Source organism: Phyllobates terribilis, unplaced genomic scaffold, assembly GCF_046119375.1.
Source record: "Phyllobates terribilis strain yellow unplaced genomic scaffold, ASM4611937v1 Scaffold_4__5_contigs__length_816908805, whole genome shotgun sequence".
In the NCBI taxonomy this organism is placed as follows: domain Eukaryota; kingdom Metazoa; phylum Chordata; class Amphibia; order Anura; family Dendrobatidae; genus Phyllobates; species Phyllobates terribilis.
Genome location: NW_027362764.1, coordinates 129,825,542 through 129,851,832, shown reverse-complemented (window position 1 = coordinate 129,851,832; position 26,291 = coordinate 129,825,542).

Genomic DNA, 26,291 nt, shown 5'->3' with positions numbered 1-26,291 from the left:
CGCCTGGGGACAGGGGTGACGGCAGGAGATCTAGGAGGGCTTCGGTGCGTCCCGCGCCCGGGGTAGGGGCTTCATCCTTACCCGCTCTTGGGTTGCACAGAGCCTCCTGGGCTTCCTCCGCCTGGGCTGGGGCCTCTATGGTCAGGCGCGACGAGCTCTGGCGGCGGACCTCGATCTTCCCTCCATTCTGCGGCGGCCAGTCGTTGGGCCTCTTCGACCCTCCGGGTCAGATCCTGCGTTTCACAGTGGAGGAAGTCGACCTCCTCCGCGGTCAGGTGATGTCACGCTGTCTCTGTATACTGGAGGTAGGGGGCCTAAGCTGACCCTAAGCTGGGGCCCTGACTAATCCCTCAACCTGGAGGTACTGTTAAAGGTACAGAGGTCCAGGCCGCCAGCGTAACCCCTACCTCCTGAGGATCCCTGCACCTAAGTAATCTAGTCCTGAGAAGGACCCCGATCACAACAAAAGAGGACAAGTAATAATATGCCCACACACAGTACTTAGACGAACGAGACAGTACAAGGGAAAAACCAAAACCACCTTGCATACAAAAACTACACAACTACAACAGAGGGAACACCAACGGGAAAGGAGATAAATGATAAAGCGAGGAAGGGAAAAAACACTCCAAATACACTTATCTCAGAAACTCCAAATACCACGATCCGCTCTGTAAGTCTGTATGAAATGCTTTCACCGACACTTCCCAAACAGACCAGCAGGTATTTGAAGGAGACTCACTACAGCAGCATTGATTGCAGCTGGGCGAGGCTGGACCTCGTCTAGCACAGAGAGAGAGAGAATTAACTCCCTCACTGCCGAAAACACAAAGCACCAAAAAGTCAGCTGTGAGAAGTCAGGCTGTGTAATCGTGACGATCTTCGTGGCGACACACCCGTGACAGTACCCCCCCTTCTACGAGGGGCCTCCGGACCCTCAGGGCCAGGTTTATCCGGGTGAGTCGTGTGGAAGGCCCGAACTAATCGGTCTGCGTTAATATCCAACGCAGGAACCCACATCCTCTCCACAGGACCATACCCTTTCCAATGAACCAGGTACTGAAGGGACCGGCGATTAAAACGTGAATCGATGACCCTTGATACCTGGAACTCCAAGTTACCATTGACCACCACTGGAGGGGGAGGTAAAAGTGACGGTACCACCGGCGCCACATACCTCTTAAGCAACGATCTGTGGAACACGTTGTGAATTTTAAACGTAGGGGGGAGGTCAAGACGGAATGCCACCGGATTAATAATAGAACTGATTCTGTACGGCCCGATGAACCTGGGACCCAGTTTCCAGGAGGGAACCTTAAGTTTAATATTCCTGGTAGACAACCATACCCGATCGTTCACACTTAGGTCCGGACCAGACACTCTCCTCCTATCAGCCATACGTTTGTATCGGTTCCCCATAGTATTCAGATTCTTCAGCACCCCTCTCCATACTGAAGCGAGTGATGAGGAAAATCGTTCCTCCTCAGGAACCCCCGAAGAGCCCCCCCTACTGAAAGTACAAAACTGGGGGTGAAAACCATATGCCCCAAAAAACGGGGACTTACCAGTGGACTCGCTCCGCCTATTATTAAGAGCAAACTCTGCCAGAGGTAAGAAAGAAGCCCAGTCCTCCTGGTTCTCTGACACAAAACACCGGAGATATGTCTCCAAGCTCTGGTTCATACGTTCCGTCTGACCATTGGTCTGAGGGTGAAAAGCCGATGAGAATGACAAATGCATCCCCCGCCGTGCACAAAACACCTTCCAGAACTTGGACACAAACTGAGACCCCCGATCAGACACCACATCGGAGGGTACCCCGTGAAGCCTCACAATCTCCCCAATGAACACCTGCGCAAGAGTTTTAGCATTAGGGAGAGCCGGAAGAGCGATAAAATGTGCCATCTTGCTGAACCTGTCCACTACAACGAGTATGACCGTTTTACCCGAAGACGGAGGGAGGTCCGTAATAAAGTCCATAGACAGATGAGTCCAAGGACGCTCCGGGATCTTCAAAGGTAAGAGGGCCCCAGACGGACGGGTATGTGAGGTCTTAGAGCGCGCACAAACCCCACAGGACGCGACAAAAGTTACCACCTCCTTATGTAAGTTAGGCCACCAAAACCGACGCGAGAGGAGATCCACAGTTGCTTTACTCCCCGGGTGTCCTGCCAAAACTGAGTTATGGTGTGCCTCGATCACCTTTTGTCGCAACTGATCTGGAACAAACAGTCTCCCCGGAGGTCCAACAGGGGCGTCCCCCTGAGCCTCCAATACCTCCTCCTCCAGCTCAGAGCATACTGCCGAAACCACCACCCCCTCCTGAAGGATAGGAATCGGGTCGTCCGTATTCCCGGCCCCAGGGAAACTGCGAGATAAGGCATCCGCCTTTACATTTTTTGACCCAGGACGATATGTAACGACAAAATTAAACCTGGTAAAAAACAATGACCACCTAGCTTGTCTGGGATTCAGACGTTTCGCGGACTCCAGATATAGCAGGTTCTTGTGATCGGTGATGACGGTGACCGTATGGACTGCCCCCTCCAAAAAATGGCGCCACTCCTCAAAAGCTAACTTAATGGCCAAGAGTTCCCTATTGCCGACATCGTAATTCCTCTCAGCGGACGACAATTTTTTAGAGAAAAAGGCGCACGGATGCCACTTACCAGGGGACGAACCTTGTGACAATACTGCTCCCACCCCTACCTCGGAAGCGTCTACCTCTACAATGAATGGCTGTGACGCATCAGGTTGAATGAGTATGGGTGCCGAGGCAAAACATTTTTTCAAGCAGGAGAATGCTTGACAAGCTTTGTCAGACCACCTAGAAAAATCCGTCCCCTTTTTAGTCATGTCTGTGAGAGGCTTAACCATGGACGAGAAATTACGAATGAACTTCCGGTAATAATTAGCAAACCCCAGGAAACGTTGTAGTGCCTTAAGATTCTCTGGCCGATCCCACTCAAGAACTGCCCGCACTTTCCCAGGGTCCATACGAAAACCGGACGCTGAAACCAGGAAGCCTAAAAACTGGAGTTCCTGTACGGCGAACACACACTTTTCCCATTTGGCATACAGTTTATTATCCCGCAAGATCTGTAACACCTGCCTAACGTGCTCCTGATGAGACACCAGATCCGGCGAGTAAATTAAGATATCATCCAGATATATGACAACAAACTGTCCCACCAGGCGGCGAAAAATGTCATTAACAAAGTGTTGGAACACCGCCGGGGCATTAGTCAGACCGAATGGCATGACAAGGTTCTCATAATGCCCCTCCGGAGTGTTAAACGCCGTCTTCCACTCATCCCCCTCCTTCATCCTAATCAGATTGTACGCCCCCCTGAGATCCAATTTAGAGAACCATTTGGCGCCCACGATCTGATTAAAGAGATCGGGAATAAGTGGGAGTGGATACGGATCTCGGACCGTAATCCGATTAAGTTCACGGAAATCCAGGCAAGGGCGTAGGCCTCCATCTTTCTTCTTAACAAAGAAGAACCCCGCAGCCACCGGTGAAGATGAAGGTCTAATATGCCCCTTAGCCAGACTTTCTGAAATATAATCCTTCATGGCCTGCCTCTCAGGACCAGAAAGGTTATACAACCTAGCTTTAGGTAACTTGGCCTCAGGGAGCAGTTTTACAGAACAGTCATACTCGCGATGAGGAGGTAGTTCCTGACACCCTTTCTCCGAGAATACATCCTCAAAGTCCGCCAGAAATGGAGGTAAGACCCAAGGAGTAACCGCACCGATGACCGTGTTCATGCAGTTTTTATTACAGAATTTACTCCATTGGCTTATCTCTCTGGTTTGCCAATTAATAACCGGGTTATGCTTAGTTAACCAAGGAAGGCCCAACACTATAGGAGTGGGAAGACCCTCCAACACGTAGCAAGACAACAGTTCTTTATGTATCGCCCCCACTTGAAGTTTTACGTCATGCACAGCTTGCAAAAAACTTCCCTGACCGAGAGGCCTGGCATCGATCGAGAATATGGGGATGGGTTTAGCCAACTCACTCAATCGCATACCTTGAACCCGGGCAAACCGAGCATCAACCAGATTAGCCCCGGCCCCACTATCCAGAAGAACAGATATCCTCTCAGTTCTCGTACCCACCACCACCTCCGCCGGTACGAGAAACTGAGACGAGCCTAGGGACGAAATACCTACTCCCAGATTGCCGTCCACCACACAACCTGGGATCAACAGTTTTCCGACGACTCTTCACTCTGCAAGGGACGGGATGGACACCCCCCAATAAAATGTCCCTTTCTCCCGCAGAAGAAACACCTTCCTGTCTTATGGCGCACCACCGGTCCCCTCCCCCGAAATGATGTCCCTCCTAATTGCATAGGCTCCTCTGGACTGACCAGGGGAACCACCATATGAGGGGACCTTGTAGGAGGTGGAGTCATCACAGGGGGTCGAGTTATCCCGCACCTCTCCCGAAGCCGTCTGTCAACGCGAATAGCCAGGGCCATAGCGGCTTCCAGTGACGCGGGAGAGTCATACTGTGCCAACACATCCTGTAATTTGTCGGATAAACCTTGACAAAACTGGCTCCTAAGAGCCGGGTCATTCCACTGGGTGTCCGTGGCCCACCTACGGAACTCCGAACAGAATTCCTCCGCCGGACGATCTCCCTGCTGGATCCTACGTAACTTAGACTCAGCAAGGGAGATCCGATCTGGGTCATCATATACGAGTCCCAGAGCAGCGAAAAACCTATCCACTGACTGGAGAGCCGGGGAGCCCGGGGGAAGAGAGAACGCCCAAGATTGTGGGTCCCCTTGTAGGAGCGAGATGACAATTCCCACCCTTTGTTCTTCACTCCCCGATGACCGAGGCCGCAGCCGAAAGTACAATTTGCATGCCTCCCGGAAAACAAAAAACTTGTCCCGCCCCCCAGTGAACCTGTCAGGGAGAGCTACTTTAGGTTCTGGTCCGGCTTGCTCCAGAGGATGCAAAACCTTGGACCTAACGTCCGCCAGCTCCATGGACAAACTCTGCAACTGCCGAGCTAGACCGGCTACTGGATCCATGGTAGCTGGAGAAAAACTAAGTGGGTCGGTGAAAATGTCACGCTGTCTCTGTATACTGGAGGTAGGGGGCCTAAGCTGACCCTAAGCTGGGGCCCTGACTAATCCCTCAACCTGGAGGTACTGTTAAAGGTACAGAGGTCCAGGCCGCCAGCGTAACCCCTACCTCCTGAGGATCCCTGCACCTAAGTAATCTAGTCCTGAGAAGGACCCCGATCACAACAAAAGAGGACAAGTAATAATATGCCCACACACAGTACTTAGACGAACGAGACAGTACAAGGGAAAAACCAAAACCACCTTGCATACAAAAACTACACAACTACAACAGAGGGAACACCAACGGGAAAGGAGATAAATGATAAAGCGAGGAAGGGAAAAAACACTCCAAATACACTTATCTCAGAAACTCCAAATACCACGATCCGCTCTGTAAGTCTGTATGAAATGCTTTCACCGACACTTCCCAAACAGACCAGCAGGTATTTGAAGGAGACTCACTACAGCAGCATTGATTGCAGCTGGGCGAGGCTGGACCTCGTCTAGCACAGAGAGAGAGAGAATTAACTCCCTCACTGCCGAAAACACAAAGCACCAAAAAGTCAGCTGTGAGAAGTCAGGCTGTGTAATCGTGACGATCTTCGTGGCGACACACCCGTGACAGGTGAATTCCCTCCATAGTGAGGGAGGTGGCAGCTGGTGGACCAGCGATGGAGGACATCTCCTTTGCTGCGTCCATCTCTGCTGCAGGGTGCGGTCTGTTTCTCCTCCTTCTTTTGGGGCGGCTCCAGGGCAGCTGGCTGACGGGCACTCCTTGGGACGTCCCATCCATCTTGATGGACACTACTATGCTGACAGTCTCTGCTGGAGGGGGTGGTCGGCCCTTTTGGCGCCATTGGGGAGCCAGGCCCACGATGGGAGGTCTTAGTTTGCTGTTGTTTTTGCACATAATGGCATCTGTTCTTCTTGGGCGGGCGTCACCTTGAGTGTGTAACGACAGTCTTTTGTGAAAGGCGCACAGTACCCGGCGGCAATGGGGATTAACTTTTTCCGTTGCTGCGGGCACGCAATCCTGCCGACTACGCCAAGTGGTGACGCCCTCCCTGGGCTATGGGGGATACTCGGAGCCGGGCCTTGCAGATGTCGTGGGGGAAAGCAGTCGTGGCCTTGACCCGTTCCGTGCCCAGGGCTGTCACATAAAAAATGGGCTTTTGGAGAGTGGTTGTTCGACTATGCCACCTGTGGTTTCTGGTGAAGGCCACTAGCGCTGCAACAGTCCTCTGAGGCTGATGTTTCTGGCAACTCGGTTGGTACTACTCCCCACAGGCGGAGTAGGCCTCAGGGCAGTGATCGATGAACTGTGTGGAGGAATGGTGGGTGCAGTGCTGCGCAGGAATAAACAAGCGGAGTCGGTGAATGAAGTCATCCGGTTCTTTACTCACTTTAGATGAACTTTCAGCTGCAAAGCTTCTCTCTGCTACACACGGCATACTGCGGCCACCGGGTAGGGGGTTCAAAACTTCCCAGGTAGATCAGGAGCACCTGTCAAGACCCCGCTGGTGTGTTCCTCTCCTTCTTTTCTCCTCCCGCTTGTGTTCCTTCCTAGGATCCACTAAGCCGCCGGGCTTTTAGAACAGTGACGTGAAGTACACAGTCAGAAATCGGGGGCCGGTCACCCCTCTTGCAGCAGGAATCCCTCTGGCTAAGCCAGAGTGAAGAATACAGGTGGTGACTCCGCTCCGTCCGTATCCCCCTGGGATCCTTTTGCCTGTGGAGCCTATCTCCTCTGCTCCCCTCCAAGGCCTTCTTAGGACAGGACCCTGACAGGGTAGAGACACCAGAGAACGAGGACCGTGAATCTTCAGCCAGCTGCAGACTCTTGCTGGACCCTGACAGAAGACCACAATCAAAAGACCCTGAACATAAGATGGCCGTATATTATATATGATTCTCTAAGTGCTTCCTGTAAGTGTTTCCTGCACCCTCACCCACTACTTGGTTCCCCCTATCTTTGGGCCGGGGCAGCACCCTGGTGCATTTAGACCCCCTACAGGACAGGAGTGTTGTAGTGTTGAGTGGTGAAGTGGGGTCCTGAGTGATGCTCCATCCTTACCTGGGAGAGGAGATACCACACCTCAATCTGAAGTGCAGTACCCCTGTGGCGACTGAACCCTCAGGGGCGCCACAGTAACATGGAAGTCTAGAAGCAGAGACCACTATCAAAACTCAGTCATTATGTAAACTCCCTATACGCTATAGATTATAGTCTGCTGAGGCCGAAAAACTTAGTGGGCTCAGCATTAGGGCTCATTCACACGAGCGTATAACAAGGGTGAGTGCTATGTGATGTTTCATAAGATAGCAATCAAACCAGTGTTATTGTGGCGCCCCTGAGGGTTCGACCGCCACAGGGATGCTGCACTTCTTTAATGGAGTGTAGTGTTCCTCCTTTGAGGTAAGAACAGTGTGATGGTCAGGACCCCACCTCCACATCCAACACCACACTTTTCCCACCAGAGGGGGCTAGAATGCACTAGGTGCTGTCCCTTCTGGTAATCGGGAGACTGGGAACCAAGAGATAGGGGAACCATGTAGTGGGTGAGGGTGGAGGACTCACATTTTAGTGACACTTTAAATTTCATATTTAATAAATAAAGCCATTTTGGTTTGGGTTCTTTGATTGCGATCTCCCACGCTGAACGTGGATCCTGTGTGGGCCTGCAGCGGAGGGAGACATGGCCCTCGTACCCTGGCCTTGGGTCGAGGGGCAGGTTGCAGATAATGAATGTCTCAGCCCGGTCAAGGACCATGACCAAGAAGGCCCGCAGCTTAAGAGTGTAGCTCTACCGCAAATGGGTCCCAGGGAGGATGCAGACGGAGCGGTGTACGCCACCTGTCCTCGCCGACCTGATATATTCAGAGGGATTCCGGCTGCAAGAGGGGTACCGGCCCCCGACACCCGACCTTGCAACTCCACGTCCTGGTCGGGAAAGCCCGGTAGGCCCTGAGGATCCCACCGGGTATTGGAAGGAATGGAGCTGCCACCCGTACCCTTTTTCTAAGAGAAGTTCAGAGGGAGACCTGGCCTATCTACACACACACAGACAGGAAAGGACCCGGTCTGAAGTCTAGGAACACTCTGGTGCGGGGTCCTCATTGAACGCTGGACTTACTCGGAGGTTGTCGGACCCCCTTCGTTTCTGGTGACCGCAGAACTCCGCGAAGAGCAGGGAGTCGCTTTCCTACTGCCATCTCTTTCGTGAGTAAAGCCTTGGAAGTTCACCCCTATGGCCTCCGGACTCTTTATTCTTCACTACACCGCGCTACGCAGCACCAGACCTCCCAGACTACTACCCCCGTCATCCTGTCCCTCTGCCCTGAGGCCCTGCTCCGCCTGTGGGGAGTAGTAACAACGTCGGCTGCCATAACACCATTCCTCGGCGGACTGCAGCAGCGCTGGTGGCCTTCACCAGGTGCCACAGGTGGTGTAGTCGAGATCAGCCACTCAACCTGGATAAGCCCGTTCCTTCTCTTTGTTTTAGTGTGATGACCCTGGGCACAGAGCGGGTCCGGGCCACGGCTGCACCCCATCTACATCACAGGACCCGACTCCGAGTCCCCCATCTCCCAGGGTAGGGCTTTCAGGAGTCACACTTTATTTTATGGGGCAGCTCAGATCTGAGATTTTTTTCTCATGCCGATTTAGCATGAAAAAAATATAACAGCATGCCGCGAGTGGCTGCCATACTTGGCTCACACGCTCCCATACAAGTTTATGGATACATGTGAAACATCGGCCTGCACTCGGATGTCATCCAAATGCAGTCCAATGTACTCGCATAAAGACAATGGAGAAGATGGAGAAATTAAGTTCTCCATCTCCTCCTCACCTGTGCTGTGATTTTTTCATGAGAGAGAATCACTCAGATGACATTCGGATCAAACTCAGATGACTGATCGGTCCTTTTATTCCCACACAAAAGGGAAAAAGAAAATATATAGCGGTATAATATATGAACGCTTTCTCTTTATTTGTGAACAGCACCACATATTGCATTTAATAAAGATGAATATACAGTAAGTAGTAGATAATTAATGGAGGCAACAGGTGCAGGCATAAAACACTGGCACCCCAAACAAGTATTTTACATCATTTACATCAGTCTGCGTTTTGAAGAAGTAATTACAGGGACATCTTAAGAACACACACACATTGTATCAGCTGGCAAGGCCATTACTCTTAGTTTTTTCATTTTGTAATCTGAAAAATTCTCTGCCAAGTCTGACTTAACACACATTTCTGCTTTTAATGACAAAGACAACATTTTCAATGGCAAAGATGCAAAATAAAATGATAAAGAGGTTTTTATACAAATGACATTCATCCATGGATGCACTCCAACTTTTCAGTCTTGAAATCCAAGTCCATGATATTTTGTTGTAAAACACCACCCCAGTGTTTTTTTTTAATGCAGCGCTGGAGTGGTGCTACTATTCTGTGTTTTCTGTACCTAGTCTCTTACCCGTCACCATCTTCATTTTTTATCCGCGCCGCTCTGAACGGCCTCCTGCAGTTTGGGATCTGCCGGATCGCTCCAGTGTTTGCTGGGGGAGCCGGAAGTCAACGTTCAATGAAAATGTATGAGAGCCAGAAGGAGGCCAGACTATGGCTCTCATAGACTTCCACTGAGAGCTTGTTGTGACCGTTACCTCTGACTTAATAATATAATAAAAATAATTTTTATTTATGTGGCACCCCAGGGGTCTGGTTGCCACAGTGATAGAAATATCACGTCTGAGAGCAAGTGGGAGGTTCCCTGGTCAGGAGCCCTTGAACATGCAACACCTCCTGTCCCAGACCAGATAGGGGAGGAACCTGCCCTATATAAACTGGATCTGGGGCGGGGTTAGAGCAGAGAAAGCAGAGGGAGAGTGAAGAACAAGCAGACACAGGGAAAGGAACAGCTAGGAGCTCTGTAGGAGCAGGAGCTGAGTGTCAGAGACTGGAAGCTGATATTGCTCGTCCTGGCTGAAGACACTACGACCGGACAACGGAGTCCGAGGCTGTGAGGACTTATATATCCAGCAGCAGAAACCAGCCGGCAGGGAATTTCAGGTCCTCTGGTCATAGGAAGCCCGGAGGCTCAGTCACACACACAAGGGACCGGTACCGCCATCGAGGAGCGGAAGCTACCAGAGGGTCCAAGTCACCAGCCATACGGGTGAGCACCACACGGTATACTCAGGAACGTTGGCTACTTCCACTCGCTTACAGCAAGGTAGCCAGGAAGAGTGAAGATAGACGGGGAGGCCTACAACTCCACCTGGCCAGGGGATCTCCTGTTGTTCACAGACTGACCAGGCCCCTTATGCTAGCCAGTACTCCCGGGAGGGTCTGCCTTATCATCATCAGTAAAGACCCTGAACTGCACTGCAAAGACTCTGAGTCGTTCCTGCTTCACCCGTGCACCATCACTCCCATCATCCAAACTCACTGCCCTGAGGCTATACTCCTCCCGTGGGGAGTTGTCCCATCCTCTGCTGCGCACACCACACCAGCCTCAGCGGTCTGACCGCAATCCACGGGTGGCGTAGTCGGACATTAAATCATAAAAACCCTATAAAAGACGGCCACTGGTCTGACCACCCTGAGCCATGGACCGGATCACCGCCACGGAGACTACAATCCCCAGAGACCCGGCTCCGGGTAACCCACACACGTGCCTACACGGCCCAGGGGGCGCGTCATTTATATTGCGCCAACTTATTCAGCAGCACTTTACAATTAATTAGGGACATATACCGACAATATAAACAATACAATGTATCACATTTCAACAGTTACAGGTGGAGTGAGGGCCCTGCTCGCAAGTTTACAATCTATATGGAAATAGGGGGACACAATAGGTAGAACATGGTCATCAGCCAGTATCTGTCTGTCTAAGGGCAGTTAACATGTGGTATTTGGTGCATGGAGGATGTGGAGACAGATGAATACGCAGGGGCAGATTAAGATTAACATTTAGGAGGGAACAGGGGAGAGTTAGGTTGGTGAATTGAGGTGATAGGCTTGTCTAAACAGATGTGTTTTTAAAGCACGTTAGAAGACATGGGGGCTAGATATCAGTAGGATCATTTGGGGCAGTGCATTCCAGAAAACTGGCGCGGCACGAGAGAAGTCTTGGAGACGGAGGTGTGAGGTTCGGATTAAGGAGGATGTTAGTTTTAGATCAGTTGCAGAACAGAGGGCATGGGAGGGGCAATAGACAGAAATGAGGGATGAGATGTAGGGCGGGGCAGAACTGTGGAGAACTTTGTGAGTGAGAGAGATGACTTTGTATTGTATTCTGTGGTGAATGGGTAACCAGAGCAATGACTGGCACTTCTGACTTCCGGTAAGTCAGAAGTTGCGGCCACATGATGGCACTCTGGGACCGGAGCGGCACCGGGAAGAGCTGAAGACGGCGGCTGGTGAGTATAATACTAGGGTCAGGGAACTTAGATTAGTAGCACTTTTCCAGTGCTGTAATATAAACACTGGAGTGGTGCTTTAGGTGTTGCATTCAGGGTTCTCTTTTACCTGAGTGCAATGTACCCTTATATGGTCACTGTCATTCCAATAATTTATGTCCATTTAGCTTTTTGCTATTTAGTGTACTCAATAGCAAAATTATAAATCACGTTATTTAGGCTGTGTGCCCACGATGCATTTTTTAAGCATTTCCGCAGCGGAACGCTTGGTAGAATGTCTGCCATGTTCCCCAATGATAATCCGCATGCTGTGCACATGATGCGGAAATTTCCGCTGCGGATTATCATTGCGGAAAAATCCGCAGCACTACCAATTATTTTGCGGAAGCGCTGTGTTTTCGCCGCCATTGACTTGCATTGGAACGCATGGAATCCGCATCACTGCATCTGTACATGCGGATTTCATGCGTTTCAATGTGAGGATGGTACCCGAGTTTGGAGAAGAGGAGACTCTCCTCCGGACCCGGGTACCATAGAACCTGTAAAAAAAAAGAATAAAATAAAAAATAAATATTATACTTACCTTCTGATGGCCCCCGGTGTCCTTGTCTCGGCTTGCCGGCAGCTCGCGGTGGACTCAAGGACCTGTGGTAACGTTATTTAGTCATGTGACGGGTCATGCGACAGCTGACGTCGGCAGGTCCTTTACCGCAAGCTGCCGGTAAGCCAAGACAAGGACACAGGGGGCCATCAGAAGGTAAGTATAATATTTATTTTTTATTTTTTACCATTTTTTACGGTCACACTATATAAATCCATGCCGGCTGCATGGATTTATATAGTGTGACCAAGTTGTCAAGCACTTTCCAAGTGATGCTAAAATCGCTTGGAAAGCGCTTGACAACCCGCATGCGGAAATGCCAGTGAAGAACGCTTCACATCCGCATGTCCCTGGCAGGAAAACGCATGTACAATCCGCATGTACAATCCACATGAGTTTTTTCTGCCAGGGAGATGCAGAAACGCTCAGGAAAAATCTGGAGCATTTCTGCATCGTGGGTACATAGCCTTACAGTAACTACTGTCTCACCCCCAATGTCAGACTGGAGAACACGGGGCCCACCAGAGAACATCACTCTTGGGGTCCACCATCCATTTATCATAGAAATAATAACACAAAGGAGGGCAGCGCTGTGCGTATTAAGATAAAGAGTGTGAGGCTAAATATGAGAGATTTCTTTCATTTTTCTTATCTTTATCTTTATATATTGGATTTAATGGACTAAGTTCGATCAACATGGAATCTAGTTGGTTAATAAAATGATCAAAGGGGATGATGTAGGGTACTGGTTTTGTTTGTTTATTTTTTAATAAAGTATTTTTGTTTTTTGTAACACTGTATTATTGCATTAATAATAGTGTTATCTGACTGACACCTTTAAATTAGTGTCAGCCAGCATTGTTTTGTTGCCTCAAAAATGAACATCCCCCGTACTATTAAGTCACTGTTTAATGACCAGTGGATTGCGGAATTCCGAAGGAGCTGGTTACCCAAAGAAAACAGAGCATCCAATGTGATAGTTTGTGCCGGGGAAAGCTGCAAGTTATTATTTTTAGATTAGGAAGTAACCAGTATCTAAGGACCTCCCCAGTGGATCAGTTTGCTGGTGTTGGTTTTGCATTGACTGGTTATGAAAATGTGCCGACCCCCATAAAAAAATGAGTAAATAAGTAGATTAGGTTTTTTCACACGTCAGCATATTTTCCTGTATTAGCTTGAAAATGTAACCAAGAGCTGAAGTAGTCAAACATTACCTGCTTCTATTTAAAAAAAAAAGCCAGTATAGTGGAATACAGACTACGTGACTCTGCATAAATGAATAGTTAGAAAGCAAAAATAACATGGGCGCCTCTCATTCTTCATAACCAAAACAGATAAAAATAACAGTAGCAAACTGATACTATCAGGATGGGAAGGTCCATGGATATTGGTTCCTTCACACCCTAAAGACAACAGCCAGCAGTCACCCCAGAGGTGGCCTGTCACATTGCATGGTTCAATTCTGAGGGTAGGGCCACGTTCACATGTTCAGTATTTGGTCAGTATTTTACATCAGCCTTAGCCATATGCCATGGAAAGACAAGGTGAGACACGCATGCGGCGATTGGTGAAGAGCCAATACAGGGACGTTAGGGGAGACAGGGTGACGCTAGATCAACCCCCCCATAGGTCTCCACTTCCCCCCTTTCCCTAGAGTCTGGGCTCCCTTTCCCTCTTCCCTTTGTTTTGCACTAAGTCTTTCCCACACCTTGCATGACAATGGGCCTAAAAACTAACAGGCAGGTAGATGCTAATGATCTGCCTGTTCTACCCTGCGCAGGCTCAGGTCAGTCACTGAACACTCCTACCGGCGACTAGGCTGCTCCACGTCAACATAGCAGCTGTTTCTCTACCACTTTACTCTGTCGACGGGGCGTGACTTTTCACGGTATGCTGAATGACAACCGACTGACCACAGTTATGGAGCCGGCAGTGTGGCGCCCTGCTGCGCATTGGTGCCACAGATCCCAGAGGGGTGCATGGACGGAATTCTCCACAAGAGGCCCTCATAGCATTCACACACCTCCACCCTACCACCTCAGACCACCAGAGGGAGCCCGGATAGGGATATATATACTGGAGGGTGGAGTTAGGCAGTCAGTCTGAGAGAACAGCAGTCTGTGAGAAGGTCAGTCTGTTGAGAGGAGCTCCTGCAGAAGCTAGCCTGCAGTGGAGCTCAGTCAGTTCAGTCCAGGCTCAGAGAGCTCGAGTTAGTGAGCCTAGGGTGTGCCGACGCCAAAAGAGTGGTGAAGAGTAGCGAGACCTACTGCCCGTGTGAAGCCTAGTGAGGGCCCCAAGCGTGGCCGAAGGCGAGTGGAGTAAGCAAGTAACATAGGGGGCAGAGGAGCTTTACCCGCTCACCCCAAGAACGTATACCGGACACCGGGTCCGCATCTGCAGGGATTCCTTACATCCAGCAGAAACAACCGTAACCCCTGGCGAACTATATGGCCCAGGAACACCAAAAGTTGATTACGTACCGGGATCAAGAGTCACGGAGGCCCAAGAGACCAGGGAGCGTGATCTCCAACAGAAGGCCCTACCACCAGGTCAGCAGGTGCAAGACAGAGACAAAGTTAGGCCTAGCTCCAGGCTGGTCAGAAACTTATCAAGGAAAGGCAAAGAATAGGAGGCCCCACACTCGCTCACTGGGGAGAGTCCTGATGTGCACCCTTCACCCTGAAGGACCCTGGACCATGCCAGAAACACCACCAGTAAAGGTACTGAAGTAAACTGTTGTGTGTGTGCCTATTCTTCCTCTGACCCGGCTGGGTCCACTCTGTCCTGCATCCCTACACTTACGCTGCCCTGAGGCCCCGCTCCACCTGTGGGGAGCCGCACCAACTAAGCTGCCTGAACACCGGCCTCAGAGGACTGTCGCAGCGCTGGTGATCCTCACTAGACACCACGGGTGGCGTCACGAACATTCCCCTATCCCATATAACTTCCCCCCTTTCTTTTTAAGAGTGACCCCAGGGTACAGGCCTGGGATCCGACCACTGCGACATCCCCCAAGGTCAGGCAGCAACAAGGCCCTGGCGCTGAGTCATCCCCCATCCCCTGGGCGCGTCATCTCTTCCTGGTGTCACGAACAGGATTTCGTGCCCGCTGCAACGACGGAGTGTTGTGCCCATTGCCACCGGGTACTGTGCGCCTTTAAACAGAACTGTGTATTTAACTGTGGCGAAGATCGCCGCCATTGCTGTGCCGCCGAGCGGGAAGAAGGGCGTAACCGTGGGAAACTGAGAGGCGTACCTGCTGAAGCGCGCGAAGCCCCGGACACGCCGCACGCCTCAACCAGAAAGCACCAGGTCCTGGAAGGAGCCCCAGTGAGCGCTCTGACGTAGGACGCAAGCGACGCAAGGTCCTGAAGGAAGACCGTCACCTGTGGAGCTGTGGCCTACCGGAAGAAAAGAAAAGAAGGTAGGCCACGGTTCGCTAGGGGGGCACCAGAATGTCTGAAGAACGCCGGAGTACCGGTTAACGGCCCTGATGATCAACCCGCGCTCGGCGCCGAGCAGGCCGGAGCAGCCGTTCCACCAGCAGGGCTTGTAACCCCTGTCATGCCCATGGCCCTACCGTACATCCCTGGAGCGAAGTGGCTACCCCAGTACAGCGGCAAACCAGACACCCTGTCTGGATTCAAAAGGAAAATATGCGGTATACTGGACATGTACTCTATGACAGGCAAACAAAGAGCCGCTGTTGTATTGGGACAATTGACTGGTGCTGCGGAGCGAGAGGTAGAAACCTGGTCGGCTGGAGACCTGGAGTCAGTGTCCGCAATCTTTAAAAAGTTACAGACTGTCTTTGAGGATTGTACTGAGACAGACCTCCGGATGAGGTTCTACAACTGCTCTCAGCAATCGGAGGACAGTGTTCGGGACTATGCCTGGCGTTTACAAGGGGCCCTGCGAGCTCTGAAACAGGTTAGTCCAACCAGCATCAATAATGAAAATAAAATGCTGAAGGAGCAGTTTATCCGGGGACTGAGGTCTCAAGAGGAGAGCAGGACTGTGCGTTGGTGGTCCCTGGATCATCCAGATGCCACCTTTGACACCCTTCAGGACATGTGTGGCACCCCAGAGGGTCTTGTTGCCACAGTGGTATTGCTTCCCTCAAAAGAACTAATGCCATGTCTGGAGGCAAGCAGGGGTTTCCTGGTCAGGAACACAATACATGCAACACTTCCTGGCTCTAGACCAGCAGGGGGAGGACCCTCCCCTTGGCAACTGGATCTGGGGGCGAGGTTAGTTAGTCTTAGTGAGAGGAGTTGAGTTCAGGACTTTGAAGAGAGAGGAGCTAGGGACTGGAGCTGGAGATAGCTCGTCCTAGCTGGAGCACACAGAGAACCGGACACCGGAGTCCGAGGCTGTGGGGGATTCCAGACCCAGCAGCAGATACCGCAGGGCAGGAGATTGCAGGTCTCCTGGCCCCATCAGACGCCCGGAGGCTCAGCAGCACTGAGGGACCAGTACCGCTACGGAGGAGTGAAGCATCCACAAGGTCCGAGCTGCCAGCCATATGAATGAGCACCGCACGTCACACTCAGGGACGTGGGCTACATCACAGCTACAAGCAGAAAAGCCAAAGAGAATAGTGAGAATGGCAGGCCTACAACTCCACCTACCCAGGAGGACTCTATGCTTGCTCCCAGACTGACCGGACTCTTATCACTAGCCAGTACTCCAGTCCAGGCCTGTTTAAAGTGTCATCAGTAAAGACCCTGGGACTGTACTGCATGGACTCTGTGGTTATTTCTGCACCACGACACCCTGCACAACCACCATCATCCACACACACTGCCCTGAAGCTAACTCTTCCTGTGGGGAGTTATACCACCTTTGCTGCTATACCACCGGCTTCAGAGGACTGTTCCACAGTGGCGGTCTCTATTAACAGCACTCCACAGGTGGCGAAGTCAGACATTATTTCACCTATATACATCTACTACCCTTGGATTGACCACCTGGGTCACGGACCGGGTCACCGCCACGGTGACTACAACCCCCAGCATCTACATGCTCCGGGTACCCCACGGCCCAGGGGGCACGTCAACTTTGGCGTAGTCAGCAGGATCACGTGCCCATTACCACCGGGTACTGTGCGCCTTCACGAACTGTGTCACATACCGTGGCGAAGTTTTCCCGCCAATTACCGCTGTTTCCCGACATTGTCCGCCATTTCCGGGTCACCGCGCGGGAAGAAGAAGGGCGTAACCGCTGGAAGCGTGCGAAGCCCAAGCCCCTCCTCACGCACTGACGCAGCGCCAGGTCCGGGAAGGAGCCCCAGCAAGCGCTGACGTCAGAAGCAAGCGACGCCAGGTCCTCAAAGGAGACCATTGCCTGCGGAACTGCGGCCTACGGAATCAAAGTGAAAGAAGGTAGGCCACGGTTAACTAGGGGGCAGGAAGACGCCCAATATGGAGGGAACTTCAGCCGCAGGCACGGCCGCTGCCACGGTAATGCCGTTCTCCATGCCATATATACCGGGGGCGGCGTGGTTGCCCCAGTACTCAGGAGAGTCGCACACCCTGAGTGACTTTAAAGAAAGACTGAGTGTACCCCCTGTCCGAGGAGCAGAAAGTGAGCATCCTCATAGGACAGCTAATTGGTGCAGCCCAGAGAGAAGTGAAGTCCTGGTCAGCCAGAGACAAAGGGACTGTAAAAGAGATACTGGCCCGCCTAAAGGACACCTTTGACACCCGTACTACAGCTGAGATAAAAATGAAGTTTTATGGGTGCAAACAATGGGGGCAGGGCTGTGTACGGGACTATGCTTTAAACCTGCAGGAGGCGCTGAGGGCCATCAAACAGGCAGACCCCGACAGTGTGCATGATGAGAACAGACTGTTAACTGAGCAGTTTATTGAGGGTCTACTGTCCAGCGCTCACTGGACACAGCTGCGCATAATGGCTCTGCAAAACCCTGATCTGGACTTTGCACAATTTAAAGACAGAGCCATCCGGGTGCTGCGTGAACCAACACCAGGTGGCGCTACGTCTCACCGGCGCCCAGCTATCACCTACCACCAGGAGGTGGCACCCTTTTCCCCAGAGCCTGTGGGAGCTGATACACAGACTCTGGACAATGGTCCGTCTACAGACCTGCACCTTCAGGTCCAAGAGCTGACTAAAAGTGTAGCTGCACTAACCAAAACTGTGTAGTCCTTGCAGGTGTCCCCCAAAGGAAAGATCCAGCTGGCTTCCAGTCCGGAGGACGTCCCGAGGCAACAACAGAGGAGGATTCCACCAACCAGAGGGAGGAACAGTGACCGCTATGACCAGGATGGACAACCCATCTGCCGCCGCTGTCACAGGCCAGGACATTATGCAAGGTACTGTAATTTAAACGAGCAAAACCTGGGGCAGAGGGCCAACCCCCAGGCGTAAGACCACCAGGCTCACACAACTGGCGAGACAAGTATGTGGGGGGTCGTGCTTGACGGCATCCCGATGAGCGCGTTGCTGGACACTGGATCCCAGGTGACCACTATCCCCTACATTCTCTACCAACGCTACTGGACTGATTCAGACATTACTCGCCGTCCAGATGAACATTTAAGCATTTATGCCAGCAATGGTCAGCCTGTACTTCAAGTGGGGTATAAAGAAGTGACCATAAAGGTTGGCAAAGTGGAATTGCCGGCGCAAGGAATGATAATTGTTGACATTGATCGCCGAGAAAGTCACCCCATGATAACCTTAGGCACTAATGTAATTGAAAATTGTGTTTCAGAAATTATTGTCTTGTTACAGCAGGTTGCAGAGACTGCCAGTTCCAGTCAGCAGCAGGTTCTGCAGAGAGAAATCAGAGCCCTGATGAGAAGACAACAGGTAGAACTGTCTGGTGGTGAAATTGGCAGTGTCAGGATGAGTGACCCATTCCCCATTGCCATGCCCCCAAGAAGTGAAATGTTGATATGGTGCCTGGCAGCAATCGGTCTCAGGGGTAGAGATTACCAGGCCCGTATACTCTGACAGTAGGCTCACCATCTTGACAGCCAGGGGGGTGGTTGATGTCCGCCATGGGAGAGTGCCAGTCCACATCCTAAATATTGGGGAGAAAGAAGTCCATTTTCCCCGGTATGCCACCCTTGCCAAATTATTTACGGTCAGCAACAATTCTATAAAAACAGTGGAACCCTTACCTCCATCCAAACCGGCGGAGGATAATGGCTCCAAGGGACAGATGGAGAACTGGTGTCAGAAGCTACACATGGGCACGACTCCACCCCTCAGCACCAAAAACATGGAGTATACCGGGTGGTCCAGGAGTATGAGCGAGTCTTCAGCAAACACCCACTAGACTTCGGGCAGGTAAAAGGGGTTCAACACCATATCCCCACGGGAGACCATCCACCCATTAAAGAGCGGTACCGGCCTGTACCCCCTGCACACTACCAAAATGCCAAAGGGATGTTACGAGAGATGAAGGAGGCTGGGGTGATAAGAGATAGTTGTAGCCCCTGGGCAGCTCCATTAGTTCTCGTAAGGAAAAAAGATGGCACGATGAGAATGTGTGCAGACTACAGGCAAATCAACTGCATTACACATAAAGATGCATACCCGTTACCCAGGATTGAGGAATCACTAGCTGCATTAAGATCTGCTAATTATTTCTCTACTCTGGATCTCACTAGTGGGTATTGGCAGGTTCCTGTAGCAGAGGCGGATAAAGAAAAGACCGCATTCACAACGCCGATGGGCCTCAGCGAGTTCAACTGCATGCCATTTGGGCTCCTCAACGACCCAGGAACCTTCCAGAGGTTGATGGAGTGCTGTCTAGGACATAAGAACTTCGAGACAGTCCTGCTGTACCTGGATGACGTCATAGTATACACCAAGTTCTATGAAGATCACCTGAAGCACCTGGCAGAGGTGTTTGAAGCCCTAGCTGGTTTTGGCCTGAAGGTGAAGCCGTCAAAATGCCACCTGTTGAAGCCCAAGGTACAGTACCTAGTTCATGTGGTAAGCGCTGAAGGTGTAGCACCAGACCCTGACAAGGTCACAGTAATCAAGGACTGGCCAAGACCCTCCACTATCAAGGAAGTGCGGCAGTTCCTCCGGTTGGTGGGCTACTACCGAAGATTTATACAAGGCTTCACCAAGATGGCGGCACCCATGCAGGACCTCCTAGTAGGCCAGTCCAGGAAGGCCAAAAACCCGAAGCCTCCATTCAAATGGGATAAGCCGGAAGACGAATCCTTCAGTAGGCTGAAGATGGCTCTCACAGGAGACGAGATCCTGGCCTACCCTGACTATGGCCAACCCTTCATACTCCATACAGATGCAAGTAACGTGGGGCTAGGAGCGGTGCTGTCCCAGATACAGCAAGGCAGAGAAAGAGTGATTGCCTATGCCAGCAGGAAGCTCGGCCCACAGAAAGGACCCCCGAAAATTACAGTTCCTTCAAGTTGGAGTTCCTCGCCGTAGTCTGGGCTGTGACAGAGTGCTTCAAGCATTATCTCGACTCCTCCAAATTCACCGTCTTCACGGATAATAACCCGCTGATGCACCTGGACACTGCGAAACTTGGTGCCCTGGAACAAAAATGGATGGCCTGACTGTCTAATTATGAGTTCACCATCAAGTACCGGGCTGGGCGCAAGAATGCAAACGCCGATGCGCTGTCCAGGATGCCTAACTTGCCAGATGGGGGAGAAGACCCGGAAGAGCTGGAGGAGATAGAGATCCCCGCTTTCCACCGTCATGGAGTAACCCAGTGCTCCCATTGTGTGAAGAACAGGTGCTACGCCAACAGAGAGGCCACGTTCAATCCATTGCCCCACCATGCATGGGCAGAGACACAAGATCGTGACCCGGCTGTCCGCCTAGTCAAGGAGTTGCTGACTAGTGTTGAGCCACCCCCGTAGTGTTCGAGTTCGGTTCGGTTCGTCGAACACCCGTGTGTTCGCCGAACAGTTCGTCGAACTGTTCGTCGAACACCTTCGAACACCGTTAAAACCAATGGCAGGCAAACAAAAACACATAGAAACACATAGAAAACACCTTCAAAGGTGTCCAAAAGCTGACAAACTGCTCAGAAGACACAACTAACACATGGAAAAGTGACAAGTACATATAGTCATGCGAAAAGAAAAGAGGTGGAGGAGTAAAAGGAGGGGGAGACACAGATATAGGCATGTCATGCCCTTCTAAAATCCAAAAAGTGAGAAGCCGAGACGGCCAGTCCGCTCCTGCCCGTGCCACCTCCGTGTCGCCGGGTTTGTGCCAGAGCCGCGGTGAACCCTGACGGCCAGCCCCCCTCTCCCAATACTGGTGCCTGTCCGCTGGTGGGTCGAGAGAGCCCCCCTGTGGTGGAGGCAGCTCTAAGCTTTTTAATTTAAATTGTCCCTCTAATTTGAATGAATACACTTTAAATCCATTTACAAGGATCTATTGGAGGGCAAGTCTCATGCCAGCAGCCGCGTAATTCCAGCTCCAGTAGCGTCCACTAAAGCTGCTGCAGTTAAAAAGCTTTTATAAGGATCGAGCTCGGCTGTCCACCGCAAGGCATCCTAGTGCCAGTCCCAGCCCCTATGCCTTGGGGTGCCTCCTGATGCTCTTCACTAAGTATCCCGTGGTCCCGAAGCATTTCCTTTGAAAAAATTAAGTGTCCAAACTACAGGTGGTGTAGCTTGCTTAACAGCCGGGATAATCCGCTGACTAGCAGACACTGCTACTAGGCACAAAGTATTTCCTGGGCTAGATGCAGTTAAAAATTTGTAAGTAGATACTCTCCTTGGATGCTGAGAAAGCATTCCATAGAGTCTCCTGGCACGCCATATATGATTCTCTTAAAAAGCTTGGGGTAGGGGTCTAGGGGACCCTTTTATAGCCAAAATCACGGCCCTGTATCACAATACGTCACCTAGGCTGAAGATAAATGGAACTGTAGCACCGAGGGCTCGGTTGCTACAGACGTATTGCACCTCACCCAGAGGTGTGATATCTCACTCTCAGATAAGGATGGAGTGTGGATCAGGACCCGACACCTGCATGCATTACACCACATTGCCGTGGGGCAGGGCGACCAATATGCCCCTGAGATGGGCACGACAGTCCCTGTCCCTGGCTGGAGTGGGGGGAGGGAACACTGAGGAAGGGGAACCCTGCAGTGCAGGAGCAGGGAGGAAGCAGTTCCTGGGTGCATTGAGAAGGGAGTATAAAAGGTGGGCACCATCTTAGTTCAGTGCAGAGAAGTCTGAGCAGAAGTGGCAGGGAGCAGGGGCTCTGCATGAGCTCTGCTCCGGAGGCGGGCCTAGTAACAGAGGCCCAGGCCTGCAAGAGGGAGAAGGAAGGAAGAGGAGCGGAGAAGGCTCCAGGAACGAGGAATGAAGGGATCCCAGGGGTGCGGACGGGCGAGTCGCCACCGCACGCCCGAATCCACCTGCGTGGAGGGGTCAGGCCAAAGGGGGAGACCAGTCCCCGAACTAGTGGAGGCAGGAAACGACCCTCAGCTAGAAACCGGAGGCTCTGACATTTTATGTGGCGCAGCCCCTTGCTCCACCCGCTAGGAAGGCACCACATAGGGTCAGGGAAACTGGCGCCAAGTTTACCAAGAGGAGGCCCGAGGCAGCCGGACAGAAGTGTTGGTAAGAAAGGCCAGACAAAGGACACACAAAGGGGGTCCTGTGAAGCGCTCCAAAGTTATCTGGGAGTTGTCTGAGCCCCTCACCTGGTGAGCACAGTACGACGTGGGCAGCCGTTACCTGCAGACGTGGTCTGGATAATAAGAACTGTGAGTAAAGGCCCTGAACTGCATCACTGACTCCGTGTCGTTACTGCTGCTGCCCTGCACCATCACCCCCATCCTCCGCATACACTGCCCTGAGGCTATACTCCTCCCGTGGGGAGTTATGCTACGCTCTGCTGCACCCACAACACCAGCCTTAGCGGTCTGCCCTGTAGCGGCGGTTCACTCTGACCGCAATCCACGGGTGGCGTAGTCGGACATTTAAACATCAAAACCACATAAATAGTTCCGCCACTGGTTTGACCGCCCTGAGCCACGGAACCGGATCGCCGCCACGAAGACTACAACCACCAGCATCCACCAAAAAGGGTCCGGCTCCGGGTGTCCCAAGGCCCAGGGGGTGCGTCAGAACATTTTCATCACCTTTCACAATCACCAATGGGACAAGGCAGGGATGTCCTCTGTCCCCTCTCTTATACATCCTAGTGACGGAGCACCTGCTCTCATCAATTCGCCATAACCCCAATATTAGGTGGATTGAGGTGGGAGGCACCGAGTACAAGTGCTCTCTATTTGCTGATGATGTCCTAGTATATATCACTCAATCACATATATCCATCCCTGCTGTTATGGCTGAAATAGATCACTTTGTTACATGGTAAAATTTTAAAATCAATGCAGCGAAGTCTGAGGCCCTCGATGTCTCCCTCCCTAAATCCATATAGGATTCCATCCAGTCCAACTTTCCCTTTGCCTGGCCCTCACAGGGTATCAAATACTTAGGAATTCCTATTCATAGAGACCTCTCCCATCTATGTTATCTTAATTTTGGGCCCTTTATTGAACAATTCCATACAGACCACGGTTGGCAAGTTAGAACTGTAAGATTCACTACGTGAACCACTGGTGTTTTGTGGAAAAGCACATGTACACCGCGTTCCAAATTATTATGCAAAAAGTGTTTAGGAGTGATAAGGGAAGAATTTGTTTGTTTGTCAGTTAAACTCATTGATGGTGATGTGTGTCAGGGCTCTTTATATCACTGTAAGCAATTGCAGACACCTGTGCTAATTAGTTTGGCAGGTGTGTCCAATAAAGGCAAGACTACTTAAGAAGGCTCTCTCACATTATTAAGCAGCCTACATTTTCTGCCAAAATGGGAAAGAAAAAGGATGTGTCGGCTGCTGAGAAGCAACAAATTGTGGAGTGTTTAGGTCAAGGCATGACTACAATCAACATTGTGCGATGATCAGGATGAAGTGTCTTGGCAATCAAGAAGTATGTAGCTGATTCACAGTACACACGTGTGCGTGCTGATAAGGGCAAATTGAGGACTCTTTCCTACAGGCAATTACGTCAGGTTGAAAGAGCAGCGGCAAAAAAGCCTTGTCATAGCAGCAGACAAGTTTTTGAAGCTGCTTGTGCCTCCAACGTCCCCCGAACAACAAGATGCAGGGTCCTTCAGAGGTTTGCAGCTGTGCATACGCCATCCTGTCGACCTCCTCTATCCACTTCACACAAGCAGAAACGGCTCCAGTGGGCCAAACATTACATGAAGACTGATTTCAAAACTGTTTTGTTCACGGATGAGTGCCGTGCAGCGCTCGATGGTCCAGATGAATGGAGTGGAGGATGGCTGGTTGATGGACACCCCACGCAAACACGGCTACAGCGCCAACAAGGAGGAGGTGGAGTAATGTTTTGGGCTGGAATCATGGGGAGAGAGATTGTCGGCCCCTTTAGGATCCCTGAAGGCGCTAAAGATGAACTCCATAATGTATGTGGATTTTCTCAAACAGCACTTCCTGCCATGGTTCAAGAAGAAGAACCGTGTATTTCACAGCAAGATCATTTTTCTGCATGATAATGCACCATCTCATGCTGCACATAAAACATCTGCATCTCTGGCTGATATGGGCATAAAAGGGGACAAACTTATGGTGTGACCCCCATGCTCCCCTGACCTCTACCCCATTCAGAACCTTTGGAGCATCATTAAAAGGAGTGTCTATGATGGCGGGAGGCAGTTCACATCTAAGCAACAGCTCTGGGAGGGTATTCTGTCCTCATGCAAAACAATTGAAGCAGAAACCATCCAAAACCTGACAAATTCAATGGACGAGAGAGTTCAGAAGCTCCTTTCGAACAAGGGGTCCTATGTGAAAATGTAACATCACCTAGAATAAAGTTTTGAGTTGAAAACTGTTTGATTTCAGTTTCTAACAACCTGCTAATGCTTATAATTTCAAAAATGACCATTTTTTTGGTCTTTATTAAAATGAAAAGGTTGATCGAAAAGTTTGGGGGATCTAAGAGTGTGGCAACCCAGTAGTCATGATTACTTCGAATTCTGACAATATGAGGGTCATGCTGCAGGTAGTGCAGCAAGAAGGCACTTATGTGTCTTGCGCATCTCGGAGCCCCAAAATTATTTTCCGGGCTAGATGCAGCTAAAAATTATTTTTAATTTTAAATCTGGTGAAGCTTATTATAGATGGCCTAATAGGATCAGTGCTGCACACTGCTACAAAGCCCAAATTATTTTCCAGTCAAGATACAGATAAACATGATTAGTAATTTGAAAGCTTAAAACGGTTGGTAGGGTGATTTTAACCAATCATCAAGCTTTTACTCTCCCCAGGATGACACAGGGGTAGAAAAGTCGTTTCGGATCCATGATTTGTTCATTTTTATGAACGTGAGTCTGTCTACATTATCAGTGGAGAGCGGCGTGCGCTTATCTGTCAGCACACCACCAGCAGCGCTGAACACACGTTCAGACAGAACGCTGGCTGCGGGGCATGACAAGATCTCCAAGGCGTAAGTGGCTAGCTCCGGCCATTTATCCAGATTGGAAGCCCAAAAAGAGCAAGGGTCCAGTGACACAGTCGTGGCTTCAATGTTTACTTGGAGATACTCCTGTACTATCGTCTCTAGGCGTTGACTATGTGTCAGACTTCTTGTCTCCTGTGGCCTTGCAAAGGATGGGCTAAAAAAGTGGTGAAATGATTCCGCAAAATTGATGTTACCAGCAGATACTGTGGTTCTGTTACGGTTTGAGTGCTGAACACTTGACGGTCCCACGGTTGGCAAGTTGGAACTGTGAGATTCACTACGTGCACCACTGGTATTTTGTGGAAAAGCACATGTAAGATTCTGCAACAGTCTCTGCTGATACTCCTGCATGCGTGCATCCCTTTCTATGGCAGGAATAATTTCTGCAAATTTACTTTTGTACCGGGGATCTAACAGTGTGGCAACCCAGTAGTCAGGATTATTTCTAATTCTCACAATTCGAGGGTCATGTTGCAGGTAGTGCAGCAAGAAGGCACTCATGTGTGTTGCGCATCCAGGAGCACCAAGTCCCTGTTGTGTTGGTGGCGAGGTAACAATCATGCTTCCTTCCTCTGTCCTCTCCCCCCAACCTCGCACAACAGAAATGTGATCAAGGTCTCCCTCATCTGATGAGT